The sequence below is a fragment of the Lontra canadensis genome, unplaced genomic scaffold (assembly GCF_010015895.1).
Source record: "Lontra canadensis isolate GAN:19392208 unplaced genomic scaffold, GSC_riverotter_1.0 scaffold41, whole genome shotgun sequence".
Taxonomy (NCBI): domain Eukaryota; kingdom Metazoa; phylum Chordata; class Mammalia; order Carnivora; family Mustelidae; genus Lontra; species Lontra canadensis.
The window spans coordinates 16456202-16472280 of NW_022631035.1; the positions used below are offsets into that span (position 1 = coordinate 16456202).

The 16079-nt window shown below is 37.5% G+C and overlaps 1 protein-coding gene across 4 annotated transcripts in view; it reads left to right on the forward strand.

Moving 5' to 3' along the window:
• Nucleotides 1-16079, forward strand: part of KANSL1 (KAT8 regulatory NSL complex subunit 1) — a 177355-nt gene that overhangs the window by 105114 nt on the left and 56162 nt on the right. The gene's annotated exons all lie outside the window — the stretch shown is intronic.

The following is a 16079-nucleotide window of genomic DNA, read 5'->3' on the forward strand; positions in this document are numbered from 1 at the left end:
ATTCTGAAATTAGTAATGTGAATTCTAGAACTAATCAGAAAATGTGAAGCGAACCAGACTGTTTCTATTGTATTTTTCAGCCCCAGAGGCTCTTTTCCCTGCTTCATCACACTGGCAACTACTAGCCTGATGAATAACCCACGTTTCTGCACTTCTGTGCCATTTGCCTGGTGTCTATGAACAACTTAAGCATTTTATGGCCATCCTCTATTGATGACCCTAGTGATCTCTAGGGAAACAATAAAAGCTGTGTTTGCATGTTTTGCAATTGCCTTAGCATTTCTGCTCCTCTACAAGTATTTTATCTGTCGGTTCCCCTAGAGATGTTTGGATTGCTTGAACACACTTTTTAGTGGGAGTGTCCTACAGATAAACTTGTTTCTCAATCATAATGTCATAGTGAAGTATTTGTAATTTAGCTTGAAATTGCATATAGCTGTCTGAAAAGTTATACATGCTTATACCATCATGTAATACACCTCTAAAATTACCTTCATCTCTAGAATGTGTATTTTTCCTAGGACTTCTGCTTCGCTTTCATGAGCTGTATAATTGGTGGGAGGTGGGGAGGGGCTGATACAGGACTGCTGGCTGCTCGGTACAGCTTTATCCTCTTTCCTCTTCTGCAGTAGGGAAGAAAGAACAACTGTTGTAAACTTTTTATTCTTTGAAATAATTCTGCTTACCTTATAAAAACAAGTGTTGTAAAAAAAAAAAAAAATGGAGGAGCAAGTTTGTGGTCTTTAGTAAAAAAAAAAAAGTTCTGAGATGGAACTTTCCCTGGACAGACCTTTATTTTATTTAGAGAGAGAATCCCAAGCAGCCTCCGTGCGCTGTGTGGAGGCCATTGTGGGGCTTGATCTCGCAGTCCTGAGATCACAACCTGAGCGGAAATGGAGTCTTCCAGCTCTTAACTGAGCCACCTGGACACCCCTGGACAGACCTTTAGAGAGTGTCTTAAATTAAAAGGAGAGACAGTAAAAGAAAAATTGCTCTCAAGCTTTATCCAGATGGAAGCTTGTATGTGATGAAATTTATAACCTCCTTCTGGGAAGAAATTAACATTTCTATTAAAATGCTAAAGGAGTTGTCAGAAGAGTTTTTTAATGGGATTAAGATTTGTTTTTCCAACCTAGTTATCTACTCAGGAAGTTGACTGTCAGCTGTCAGTCAAGAGTCTGATAACTTAGACGGGCATTGTTTTCATTTTGTTGTCTAATTTAAAGTGGTTTAAAAATGGTTTGCCATTCTCTTTTCCTTTTAAACATTCATATCAAGAATTATCATTGAATTGGCATATTGGAGATATTTTCTCTTGTTTACGAGGTTATAAAAAAAGGTTAACATGTGGTTATAACTAAACTATCTGGGGAAACATTATTATAAACTATCAAAAATGTAGTACTCCTATGGGGAGCTTGATGGTTCTGTGCTTAAGAGCATCAGATAAATTTTCTTCCAGTCTTAGTTTTGCAAGTTAAGATATCTGTATCTTTCTTCCTTCTTTAGAATTCATATTTAAGAATAAGATTTTTTCGATACTAAAACCAGTCCAGTTCAGGTAGCTGTTCTAGTTTTAGGTGTTGGGTTGCGTAGAGTCTGTTTAGGCTAATTCTAGGCCCAGGGTGCTTAACAGTAAACAAATTGACAGGTTTATGGTTCATAGTTTAGGAACTCCTTGGCATAAAGATAAGTTACTTCATAAAAGCTAATAACTAGAGAGACAAAGTTATTTCTACACACCAGTTATTTTAGTTTGTTTTTCATTAGTAGGTACCTTCTTTGCAGGACATACAAACATACCTTAAACTGGGAGCAAAATGTTGTGCTTCCTGTTCATAATGTGACACTTAATGAGCAAAGGTGGGTAGAATTTTAGACCTAGAAGGACCCTAGAAATCAATTTTTCAAGTGAGAGAACTTGAGGGCCATGCAAGTATAGAATAGATTGGAAGCTTGACTTCCTTTAGTGGTGGAATTCTTTATTAGTTCAGTATAGATGTTGCCATTTGGACAGTGTGTCTTTTTCTCTTACATGGCTCCTTATTTCTCAGAATAGATCATTGGTCTTAATTTTATATATTTTTATTAGGAGGAAAATGTCAAAGATGGTCATACTGACAAGTAGTCTTATTTCTGAGTCTGTAAAACAGTTAGTGAATTTTAAAAAGAGGACTTGCGAGTCGTAGTTACCTGTACAAATTAGTTAAGCCAAAATAATCTAAAAAATCAGAATGTAACTTTTAGTTCGCGTTGGAGTGCTAGGCTCTTCTGAGCATCTTTTTTGAGACTTTGTTTAAGAGGTTGACGGACTGTGGGTACCTGGGTAGCTCAGTTGGTTAAGTGACTGCCTTGAGCTCAGGTCATGGTCCGTCCCCCCTTTCATTGGGGAGTCTGCTTCTCCCTCTGATCCTCCCCCTTCTCGTGTGCACCCCCACACACATTCTCTCTCTCTCTCTCTCTTTCTTTCTCACTTTCTAGATTAATACATAAAATCTTAAAGAGGTTCACTGACTGGATTGACTTTTGATGCTAGCAAAGTCATTTACTCTGTTGGGCCTCATTTTGACCATTTAAAAAAGTTGACATGCTTAGAGATAACCTCCGAGGTTTCTTTCAGTTTTACAGTATTTGGCACATTTAGAGAGAGCAATTTAGATTTAGACTTGGCATCATCAAAAGCTGATCAAGAGACTTGGGAAATCTGTATGAGTTTTATAACTAAGGGAAAGGTATAAATTGAGCCTTTCCTTAGTGAATTAAGTATGATTTCTGAAAAAGTTAATATGGCAATGGATACTCAAATTTATACTATCCCAACAGTTACGAACAAGAACTCTGGGCCAGAACTCTGTGCTCTTTAACAGCAGCAGTGTGAACTTGGACAAAATTTCTCAACCTTTATTAATTTCCTTAAATTCATTGTTGTATAATGGGGTGATAATGATAATAATACCTATTTGAGTGTCTTTAAGTTACATGAATTAATATATGTGATGTGCAGTGTTCTGTTATATGGTAAGCACTGCATTTATCATTTTTATAATTTGTGTTACTTAAAAGGAAACATGAGTAAAATGAAGTACAACTTAAGAGCTCCTTATTATATGATCACTGCTTTTTCTCAGTAGACCTGTTGAAAATCATAGACTCTTAACATAGTCATATTGCCATTATTTTAGGAGCACATAAAAAATTCTTCCCGTGTGCTTGGAGTCTTTTTGTGTTGCAAGATGAGGTTCTTGCTGAGTTAAGATGAGCAATTATTGTAGTTACTTGTCAGTGACCCTGAGTTTGTGGGTGAGTTTATCATCGCTTTTTTTCCAGTGAGGAACCACTACAGAATCTGCCTGCGAAGCCATTTCCTTCGTCACCTTGACTCCCGCCAATGCAAAAGATAGTTGGTATCAAGTTCCTGTTTTCAAGTGTTTAAGGAATACACATTTACCAAAACAAATGTTTGTCATTAGATAGAAGGGCACAGAGCATCTTGTGGTAGCTTAGTTCAGTCAGGTGTGGTAGTCAGAAATACTAAAGGCAGCAGCATCTACCATGTATTGAGCACTTAACAATATGCTAGGTATTGTGCTTAGTGCTGTAATGGAGCTCTCCTTACTGGTATCTCACAATTATTAGGACATGGAAAATGTCTTTCTTTGTGCATCCAGTCATTTTTTTACTGCAAGCTGATTTGACCTCTGAGGGCTGACTAGGTCATTAAAAATTGATTCTTAATGGGTGGAGTGGGTAGAGAGTGGATTTATATACCATATGGTAAAGAAGAACCTAGCAGAATAGTTTTTAAGTTCGTGTGGAGGAATGTTCAAAAGTTGCCAAGGAAACTTTGAAATAGAATAGCATATATATGTCATACAATTTAAGATTCTAACTATCTAGGAAATGGTTTGAAAGAGTGTGGGAATTGAGATGTGAGAAGTTTGTTGTATTTGTAAAAGCATGTGGAACATTTATAGTATCCTCAGTAAGCATTCAAGTTGTATATCGTTGGCGTTAAGAATATGGATCATATAAATACCTTACTGGCCATTTTCATTTTGTAATATTTTCCTTGGTCTGTGTAGACTTGGACTAAGAGTGTGGACTACAGTTTTGTCTTCTAGTTTGGTCAAGAGAGGCCAGAATGGCTTGTGGGGATCTGTTGGTACCATATGAGAAAGAGGTTTGCTTCACTAAAGGATTACTTTGGTTTTATGTATTACAAGGAAAAGTTGGGATCATAGTTTTAACCTCTATCCTTCCTTCTTCCCCTTCCTGTTTTCCTCCCTCCCTCTTAGCCAATGTTTGGCTGCCTACTAGTGCATGCCAGGCATTGTTCATCACACCTGGGATGTGGTAGTAAACAAAAGTCCCTACTCTTTTAGTTTGTGTGTGTGTGGTGGGGACAGACAATAAGTAAGATAGATAATTAAACTATTTTACAGGAGGAGGGAAGGAAAGAGAGAGAGAGAGAGAATGTATTTTTTCGGGGAAGAGAGAAGGCTTCATTGAAGTGACTTACGAGGAAAAGAGCCAAAGAAAGTTAGGACGTCTACCTTGGGGATACCAAATAAAAGGCTCTCTGGTTGATAGCATAACTGGCATGTTTAGTGTACAGTAATAAAAGCAATGACTGAGGGGTGCCTGGGTGGCTCTGTTGGTTAAGCGACTGCCTTCAGCTCAGGTCATGAACCCCGAGTCCCAGGATTCGAGTCCCACCTCGGGCTCTCAGCTCCATGGGGAGTCTGCTTCTCCCTCTGACCTTCTTCCCTCTCATTCTCTCTCTCTCTCACTCGCTCTCTCAAATAAATATTTAAAAAAATAATAAATAGGAGCGCCTGGGTAGCTCGGTGGGTTATGGCCTCTGCCTTCAGCTCAGGTCATGATCCCAGGGTCCTGGGATCAAGCCCCGCATCAGGCTCTCTGCCTACTTGTGATCTCTGTCTGTGAAATAAATGAATAAAATCTTTAAAAAAAATAGTAATAATAAATAAAAAATAAAAGCAGTGACCGAGAGGCCAGAGAGCAAGCTGGGATAGAGTGGGTAGTAAGTGATACGTGACCATTTGGGGCCATAGAGGTTATTGCAAGGAACTTGGAGGGTTTGGTTTTGTTTTATCTTGAGAGATAGGAAGCAACCAGAATTGATACTGGGGAGAGGGGTGATTTAACGTGTTCTTCTGTGCGTCAGTCTGGCTGCCGTATTGATGCTGAATAGCCTGAATTAATTCGGTGGAGGGTGAGAGCCAGGCCGTCGTTTAAGAGGCTCTTGGCGGGAGTCTGGGCAGGATGGACCAGAGAAGTAACGAGGAGAACGGCAAGAAGTGTTTGTGAGTGCTGCACGTAGTTTGAAAATCGTTCCAGTGAGCTTTGCTGAGGGACCGAGTTGGTGTCTGAGGGGGTTGGGCAAGGGGTCTGAAGTCAAGGATAACAGAGGGTTTTGTTTTGTCTTAAGCCTCTAAGCAGATCAGTTCAGTTGAAGCAGGTTTGGAATGGTATAAATAATGGGGAAGAGGGACTGTCCGTTTTGCATAGTAAATTTGAGATGCTTTTTTGACCTTCAGATGCTGTTCAGTAGGCAGGTGTATCTGGAATTCAGTTTTGGCTAGAGATCTAAGAATTTGAGAGTCCGAAACATAGCCAGTACTTAAACTATGGTATTTGGTAAGATCCCCTAGGAAGTGAGTGTAGGAAAGAAGACTGAGAGGTGTGGGCAGTTGGAGTCTTACAAAAAGGCAAGAGAAAAATCAGGCTACTATGATGTTTTTTGAAAGACAAACGAAAATACTAAGAAGGGGAGAGCTATCACCTGTGTTGGATGCTGCTGCTATGTCAAGAGTAATAAGGACTGAGAAGTGGATTGAGCTCAGTGGAGGTCATTGGTGACCTTGACTGGCCATTCCAGTGCAGTAGTAGGGGTGAGAACTTGGATCTAAGAGTTAATGGGGGAGAGAGATTAGATAGAATGAATCTCTGTTGTAAAAGGGAAAGAGAGAAATGTGGTAATAATATTTTCTCTGGCCTCTTATTGTTAGCTGACCTCCTCCTGCTCCTTCTCTTTTTCTGTTGCTGCAGAGCTTACCTGGTATTGTGGGTGGTGGTATTGTTCCTTCAGGGGAGTCATGAGCCTGTCCGGGCCACTTTTGTTGCTAGGTTGGAAGTTAGGACATGCTAGGCTTGGGTTACCTTCTACTGAATGGGATGTTTTAGATGCCGTGTTACAATGTCGTTTTTCAAGTCCTGAGATGCCTAACCAGTTCACCTTCCTCTTTCCACATTTCAGAGTGTAATTTCTAGGGTTTATAGTTGTGTCTACGCTGTATTGCCTGGACCAGAAGTTCTTCTGTTTATCTTAAGACCTGATAAATTAACTAACAAATTGATTTTTCATTCAGCTTCATTTTCTTCAAGATGTGTCCTTTAGTGCTTAAACCCCAGTAGCTCTGAGTACTGTTTCTCAAAGTATGGTCTTGCACATTTCTTGCATAAGAACTATCCAGGAGGCTTCTTTTCATGCAAGTCCCTGGGGCTCATTTCAACTTTCACATACTTCTTAACACACAGTAAAGTAGGAACACCACTCCTGAAGTTGAGCTTTTATAAGAATGTTGGTTCTTGCATCTTTCATTTAGCGGACTCTGGTTATAGCTAGCTAAATAAATGGCAGGGCAAGGATTTGGAATTTAGTGTTTACTCACTCTCTGTACCATATTCTTTCTAACAAGCTGTATTTCTGTTTTTAAAGTGAGTAGAAAATGTTTCTCTGTAGAAATCCTGTTAGTTAATCTGAGGGACCGAATTCTTAGATTCCTTTGACTATTCTAGAGATAGCCAGAAACAAGTTCTTTCCCATGGAATAAGTGGTGATGTCCTTCCTCCTTTTTGTCAATATTTTGCGCTTTTCTGCTCCTCTACTCTACTTTCAGGCCCAGGGCTGGGAACCTGGGAAATGCTGAAGATAAGAGATTGGTTTTCTTTCAGTTTTAGTTGCAGTGTGGTGATAATTATGAAAGTGTCTAAGCCCCCTGCTGCTTACATTAAGAACTTTAAGTTGTAAGATAGCTCCTTGTCAGGCTCTTGCTTAGGTGAGTGAGCTAGATCAAATAATAGCTACTCTTAAACTTTAATTTACGGCTCTTGAACAGTTGGGATTATTTAACTATTCAGGATTTTTAAAGGAGGAATTAATACCATCTATAGAATTTGAATCTTCTAACCTCAGTTTGAATTTTGAAAGGTTCTAAAGTGAAATCCACTCTAAAAAGATGACTCTGTAGGCAAAAAAGTGGACAGAAAATTGATTGGTTCACTGTGAAGGAGCCACTCCTGAGACAGTGGTTCTTGGAATAACGGAGTCTTTCAGTATTAACTTTGTCATTTTGCTTTATTCTTGAAACATAACCGAGTCCTATTCGGTAGTAACTAGGCCAGTGTTTTGTTCTGAATCTCATGCTCAGATTCTGTGTCTGGTCCTGCAGCCACAGCCAAGAAGAACTGCCGCTTCCAACTTTCTTTGTCATGCTGTGTTTTTCTCCATTGGAACACTTCAGTGTGTGTGTCAAAGGCTTTCTGGATCTTTTAAGCTTCAGTTAGGTGGGTGTTTTTGCTTCTGCTTATTTTTGTTTGAACAGTTTGAAAATTAAGCAGTACAAGCCATTGCTAAATCAGTCTCATATTTTTAAAATTTCTTGGGAATTCCTTATTCGTAAGCTACATATATGCAGATATCACTGAAAATTGATCTGCAGTTAAAACATGTGGTAGGAAAGAGGCATGGATAACCTAGTTGAAGACCAGTCAAAGTCTCCATGACATGACTTTGGAAATAGAGAACACATAAATAACAAATAAAATCACAGTAAACTTGAAGAATACGCAGTAATGAATTCTGAGATATAGTTCCCCAGGGAAAGCTTTACCCAGAGGGAGGTGGGTGCTCCTGGATATTTTCAGGCTGGAAACCTGAGTTGGTTATAACAAACAGATTGACCTGAGTACTGCTACTCAGGGGCTGTTTTGGAGAATTAGTACATTTTTTGTTTTATTGTGCTTGGCAGAGTACATATTACATAAATGTTACCAATTAATAAAATGTCTGACAAATGGGCATTGAGAGGAGTTTGAAGTAGCTTAAATCTTTAAAGGTTGGGTGTGTCTTAGTACATATCTCGGTCTTTTTTCTCAGTCTTTTTTTTTTTCTCTCTCTTTTTTTTAAGATTTTATTTATTTGTCAAAGAGAGAGCCCGAGCTGGGGGAGCAGCAGTCAGAGAGAGAAGCAGGCTCCCACTGAGCAGGGAGCCTGATGTTGCCACTGGATCCCAGGACCCAGGGGTCATGACCTGAGCTAAAGGCAGACGCTTAACCGGCTGAGCCACCCAGGCTTCCCTCAGTCTTAAACATGTAAAAATTAAATGTACAAAAGTACAAATAATTTATTTGTTGATCCGTACTAAACACTAAATAACAAACTAAAAGTACTTTAGAGGTAGAGTTTATAAAGTTCAAAAGTGTGGACTTTGGGACAAGGATAAAAATAAATGTGGGATATTCTAAAGGACAGATAGTTCTATTTCTTCTACAAATAAATTGCAAGGAGAAAAAGGGGAAATCTTTTACAGATTTGAGATTTATTACCAAATGCAGTGTGTGGATCTTCACTTTGGAGAAACCAGTTGACAGTTCAGAATACCAACAACTGGATATTTGACATTAAGGAATTACTGTTTTTTAAATTATGGAAGTATATAGTGTAGTGTATGTGTGTAAATATAGCACAGTATATAGTATATTATATTTTAAGTGAATTTACCTTTTAGAGATACACATGGAAATAAATACAGATGTACTGATCTGATGGCTGGGATTGGCTTCAAAATTAATCCATAATTTGTTATATATATATATATATATATGTATATCTATTTGTTATAGATGAGATAGGACTGGCCAAGAGTTAATAATAATTTAGTTAGTTGATGGTTATGTAGGAGTTCATTATCTGTTAGCTTGTATTTGAGATTTTTCATTTAAAAAGAGTCCAAGGTAAATGCAAGAACATAGGCCAAGACCAGGACTGTGTAATACTGTTTCATAAAACTAACATGGATTACAGAGTTCTGTATGATCTGACCCTACTACCTTCCTATATCCAGTGTCAACTCCAGTGCATTCTTCCCCTTGTTTACTGGTTGAGCTCCAGCTACAGAACCTGTACATATCATTTCTTCTTCAGACACACTACAGTCCCCAGTATCTTTTGTGCATCTCCATATCTCCCCCCTCCCCGCCCGGACCTCTCATCCCCAGCAAGTTTGCATGTCCACATCCTGATTTATTCTTTGGAGTTTATTAGGTTAAATGGTTATACTACAGAGAAGTCTTCTACATCCCTCAATCTAGATCCGATGTCATAGTTATAATCTCTTCTCTCACATTTTGCATGACTGTTTATTAACATTTGTATTGCCCATTAAACTCTAAGCTTAATGAGCCACAGTTCTTGTTTATTATTACTGTATTCTCAGCACCTGGTATAATCTCTGATAATAAATAACAGGTACTTATATATTTATTAAATGGCACTGGCACTGGGGTAGGGGTGGCAGACGAGAGGAAGAGTTGATGGTGGCTGAAAGTTTGGCTTAAATAATTTGCCAAAACACATAAATCTCTTTTCAGTTTTGGAGTTAATCTTATTTAAGCATTAGGACAAAAGGGTTAACTATTCAAAACCACCACCTCCACCCTAACCCACCACCCTGGAGTCTTTATGAGGCTGAATTAATTGGAAGTTTAGAATTGGCTCTGGTAGATTAGTTTCCTGTTACTCTAGACCTCTCTAGAAAGCTGATAATAGTTAGAATGACAGATACAAAATGCTTCTTAAACTCATTCTCATCGAAGTTTTTATTTTACAGGCAAAACATGAAGGATATTTGATGGTAGACTTTTTTGCGTGCCCCCCCCCATTTTATTTCCTCCATCCTCTGTAACTTTGGGCAGAGGGTAATGTCGTTGAAGTTGTTGCTGAATACATTATCTATTCTAATGAACTACAGTTGAGCCTTGAACATAACATGTTTGAACTGGGAGGGTACATTGTATGTGGTATTTTTTGGATACAGTACTATAAATGTATTTTCTCAATATGTTCTCTAGCTTTATTGGAAGGATGTAATACATAACACATAAAACATATACAATATGTGTTAATTGACTGTTTCTGTTATTTGGTAAGGCTTCCAGTCACCAGCAGGCAGTTAGTAATTAAGTTTTGGCATCCCAAACCCCCGTGTTACTCAAGGGTCAGCTGTACTTCAGTTTTGCTGTTTAGCGTGGACCTTCTTTGGATGAGTCTGAAGCCCAGCACTCAAACTTAAGTCTGTTGCTAACTGAAAACATCTATTTCCTGTATTTTTCTGCTTCTTGGAGGTTTATTTCTCCTCTTTTCCCTTCTTTTATATCTTTTACAGTATAGAATTGGACTCCAAGGTTATGTTTATTTAATCTTTTCTAACACACAGATTGTATTTTGCAGTTAGGATTGTGTCATTTATGAATGCCACATTCCTATGAGGCGGATGTTGCTATTATTTCCAGAGGTCAGTTTTCATGTCTGTAATCACATAAAGTATAAATAAAAGTGAGAACTTGGCTTGAACCTGTAGTCCTGCTTCTTCACCTGTTCATTCCATTCTGCTTTTAAGCTAGGTGGTAAACACTTGTATATACTTTTTTTTTTTTTTTTTTTTAAAGTGGCTCTCAGTAATGTCAGGATTTTCTATTCTTGTGACCCTGACTCTTAACCTGGATACTTTGAATCTAGCAACTTAACTTATATGCTCTGGTTGCTCAGCGATGTACTCAACTTTAATTACTTTATTCTGTTGGTTTTATAAGTCATGTAAGTAACCTGGAGATTTCAGAACCTAGGTATCTTGGACTTTCTTGCACACTTGGAAGTAGCACAGAACTCTAAAATAATTTGTGTGCCAGTTTTTCAACATAGTGTTTTTCAACATAGTGCTAGGTAATTTGGCTGTAGACAGTCATTTTACTTTTAATTTTTTTAATAGAAATTTTTCTACATAAAGTGAAAGAACTGGAAATAGAAATGAAATCAGAATTGAAGAGGAATTACCACCATCCAGGTCTTTCTAACTTATTCATTGTTGTTTAATTAGATTCTTTTAAAAATTTCTAGATTTAAAAAAAAAATTCTAGATCACAAGGTTGTGAGATCAGGCCCTGCTTTGGGCTCCGTGTTGGGACCATGGACCTGCTTCAGATTCTCTCTGCCCCGCCCCTCCTGCTCCCTCCTATGTATGTATGTATATATATATATATATATATATATATATATATATATATACACACACACACACACGCACCTTAAGTCATGTGTTCTTTTTGAAGTCTATGACTAATACTAAATCAGTAGCTTTTTGCTCTGTAAATTATCAGAATAATAAATTTACATTTTGAACATTGGGGGGAATCCACCTCTCCCTCAAGTAAACTGAATTTCTGTGGCATGTTGTATTTGTTATAGGGGGAAAACAGGTGAGATGTGAAGATCTTATTCTTAAAATAATATTTTGTGGTGTTCTGTCACTGGGGTCTGGTATCGTCTTCATAGCTACCTCAGACTTGTTAACTATATATCTTTGCTAATAGTTTGGCTTTCTACCCATATTGCTGGTATTTCAAACACAAGATACTGGGGTGCCTGGGTGGCTCAGTTGGTTAAGCATCTGCCTTTGGCTCAGGTCATGATCCCAGGCTCCTGGGATTGAGCCCCATCAGTCTCCCTCCTCAGCAGGGAATCTGCTTTTCTCTCTGCCCCTTTAACCCCACGTGTGTGTGTGTGTGTGTGTGTGTGTGTGTGTGTGTGCGCGCGCGCGCGGTGCGGGTATGCTCTTTCTTTCTCAGACTCTTAAAACCACACAAGATACTTTTTGGACACTTGGGGGCGGGGGTGGGGGTTTTATTTTTCATTGATTACATTACAACATTGTGGCAAACTTTCCACTGAAAATCACTTCCAATTCTAAACTGTTAAATGACAACTGTATTTGTAGAATGAAACTGTTCATAATTTGGTGCTGCCTGTCCTTAATGAGTTTATTAGCCAACTTCCAAAAAATATTACTAGGAAGTTCAGTTTGTTATTGATATTTAGGAGAATACCTGTAGAGTAGGCTTGTTAGTTTTTACCTTAGGAAAATTTAAAAGGGCTGTTCTTTAATATCAAAAATAGTACTTGTCAAAGTTCTTGTGAATGGAAATGTTTTAAGTAATTTTCTTCTCTGTTCTAGTCTCAGAGTTTCAAACAGATTTTAAAGTGTTTGGGTTTATTTCTTTTTTTTCCAACCCCTTGATATTAGACAAGAAGGGGAAAAGAGAATTCTTTTGGTTAGGATGTATCTAAATTCAGAGATAACAAATAGATTTCATCTTTCTTGCCAATTAAGAGTGCTTGGTATCCTAGAACACTGTCATGAGAAAGCTTATGGATCAAGTTCAGGATCACTGGGAGAGACTGCTAGGATTCTTTGTCCATCAAGGGTGACTAAGGAGGAAGCATTGCAAATTTGCCACTAAATTTTCTTTCCTTTACCTTAGTTTTCAACATTAGGGTTTTGTTTTGGCTAGCCACTGTCCATTGTTAAAACAATTTGTGAATAAACTGTCATTAAATGAACACTGTTAATTGTACTAATCAGTTTTTGTCTCTGAATTGCTTTTACAGTATTTGACTTCCATTATACATTGTTTGCTTGAAGACTTAGGATTTGAAAAGAAGCCATGGGAGGTGTATGGTTCCTTACATATAAGAGTGACAGGAAGTAATGAGGTTTGAGGCGAGTTTAGTTAGGAAAAGTAGTGCATAACTTACGTTACGAGTAGTAATAGCTAAGGTTTATTGGAGTAGCCCAGTCATGATATGGTAAATGGGCATTTGGTGCTGTGGTAGCTTTGGGAATGAATGAAATGAACTTAAAAAAACCAAGAGATTTAGCAGGATAGGAAGGTGAACCTCATGGAGGAATGAAAGTTGGGAATTTGATATGCAGGTTAACTAACTTTACCTCTTATTAAAAAGGTGGAGGGGCATTTTTATAGTTCAGGAATGATTCAGAGATTGTATTTAACCTCTCGAGGTTCTTTCCTGATTTGGGCTAGAACTAGAACTGCAGCCAACATTAAACCAGATAATTAGACTTTTCTTATTGAGAGAAAGAGAGAGAGGTGGGGGGGGCGGGGAGGGAGAGAGAAAATCTTAAGCAGGCTCCATGCCCAGCAGGGAGCCCACCCAGAGCCAGACCTGGGGCTCAGTTTCACAACCTTGGAAATCATGACCTGAGGTGAAATCAAGAGTCAAATGCTTGAGCCACTGAGCCACCCAGGCACCCAGATAATTAGACTTTTTTTAAAAAGTCTCTTTACATCTTGTACTGATTTTATCAAGGTTAGGGAACTGTAAAATCCCTTCTTTGTAAAAGAGAAATAATTGGATAATACTTTGTCACAGTGGTTGGCTTGAATGGCTTATTTTTAGACCATATAAAATAAAAGTAAAATATCATTGCTAACCTTGGTCTTAATTATAATGGTATAATTAAGTATTAACTCCTTTCTAACCCTGCTGTGGTTAGATGTGTTCTGTCATTATTGACATTTCTTTTCTTTTTTTTTTTTTTTTTTAAGATTTATTTAATTTAGAGAGAGCAGGAGGAAGGACAGAGGCAGAGGAAGAGGGAGAGTGTCTCAAGCAGATGCAGACGTTGAGCTTGGAGCCTGAGGAGAGGCTCCATCTCACAGCCCTGTCTGTGATCAGGGCCTGAGCTGAACAAGCTTAACCAACGGTGCCACCCAGGCACCCTGACATGTTTTTTTGTTTTTTTTAATCTCATCAGTAGACTCTGTTAGAGTTCACTTACAGCCATTTAAAGTTTTTAGTAGTGAGTATGTATATCCTGATTGGAGGTGGGGCTACAGTCAGTGTGACTGCTTCTGCTTTCTTAGAAAAGAATTTTATGGAAGATTATGAAATACTTTGATTATAGAATATACCAGGTGCCATATACCCCTCTAATATTTAAGGAATGTTAAAATGTCGTCATATATTTCAATGAAATTTTTTTTAATTTATTGTATTTTTTAAGGGTTTTGTTTGTTTTTTTAAGTAATTTCTGTGCCCAACATGGGGCTCGAACTCATCACCCCAAGATCGAGTTGCACGCTCTACCATATGAGCTATCCAGGAGCCCCAGACTTTTGTTTTTAAAGAGGAATCACACATTACATTATAAGTAGAGCTAAAATCCAACTTCTTCATTCCCATTCCCAGAGGTGATAAGAAACCTGATCCTAACTTTGTTGAGTATCAGTTCTGCGCATATTTTTATACTTTACTATTACTATTTATGTATTGGCAACAGTCCTTATTGTATGTTTATGCTTTTTTAGTTTTCTTACAACTTTTCCATTCCGTGTTGTTGAGATTTAGTCATGTTGATACATATAATACTTATTAATAAGCAGTATTCCTTTAAATTCTTTTACTACTTGTGTGTATCTCAAACAACTTATTTCTTAGTTTATTTTCCTACGTTAGCAAATTAGATTGTAACTTTTAGCTCTTACAAACTATTGCAATGAATCTCTTTCTTCATGGAGATGTGCAAGTGTTCTCAGAAATAGAATTTCGTTATGGTTGGGTATTCACATTTTTCTGTCTAGCCAAGTATTTCCAAATTAGCCTTCAGAAGCAGGTGTGCCAGGTTTTATTACTGGCAGTGTATGAATTGCTATTCTCCACATCTTAAAAAACTTGGTTTTTCCAGTCTGGGTTTCAAATAGCTTCCTAATATTTGACCTAATACTAATATTTTAACCAAAATCTGACAAGGTATGGTGTATTTTTGTACATTCATTGGCCATTTGGATTTCTCACATGAATTTTCTATTGTTTTATTAGATTGCCTGTTCTTTTAATCTCTTTGTTGGAGTTCTGTTTTATATTCTGATACTTAATCTTCAGTTATGTTTGTTGCAGATAATCTACGAAATAGCGGCTTATCTTTAGCTTTATTAAATCTTTTGTTGTATGTTGAAATTGAGCTAAAAATGTTTTTTGCGTCTTAAGGAATCCTTCCAAAGATATTTTTCTTTCAGTTTGGCTTTTCAGATTTAGGAATTCCAAAATTATGGAATTATATGATGATGAGGGGAACTAGTTTTATTTTCTTCTGTGTAAAGAGCTGGCCATTCAACTATCCATTGAATAGTTCAGTCTTTCCCCACTGATAACGGATGTCATCCCTTTTATATATCCAGTTCTGAGTTTTGGGGCCTTGTATTTTGTCTCACTGGTCTTTTTGTCTTTCTGGATACTGCTTTAATTGTTATGGCTTTACAGTAAGTCTGTAGTTGCCAGTTTCCATCATATTTTCTTTAGAATTTTGCTACTGCTGGTCTTTGTTTTCTTGTGAATTTTTGGATCTTTTTATCTGTTTCCATTAAAAACCCTGTAGGGAATCTGGTTGGGACTTATTTGAATTTATACACATGTGAAAATTGTCATCTTAAAGAACATTGTGTCTCATTTTTATAAGTCTTTATGTTTTCAGGTTTTATTATTTCTCTAAAGATCTTGTATGTATCAAGTTAGCATAAGTTGGTGCTGTGAAATGAATATTTTCCACTTTTTGGCACATACCAACACTTTGACTTTGACAGTCTTGACAGTTTTGTTGAATTCTTTGCTTTAATAATTTGTGGTGTCTTTGGGATTTTCTGTGTTGATAATCTTCATTATTTATATATGTTTTATGTTGAAGTAGAAAATATTCTCTATCTCCTGAGAAATTTCTGTCTCCTGAGAATATTTCTATGTCTCCTCTGAATTTGCCACAAGATTGGAATACTAGAAGGCAGTTTCAGCTAGTTAATTTGGGAAATACCTATATGTGAAGTTTTGTCCCTGTGTGTCCTGTGATTGACATACATATATATATACATTCGTTAAGTCTTGGGTTTTTCTTGGCAGTAGACTAGGCGACATAAGGGCCTTTAGA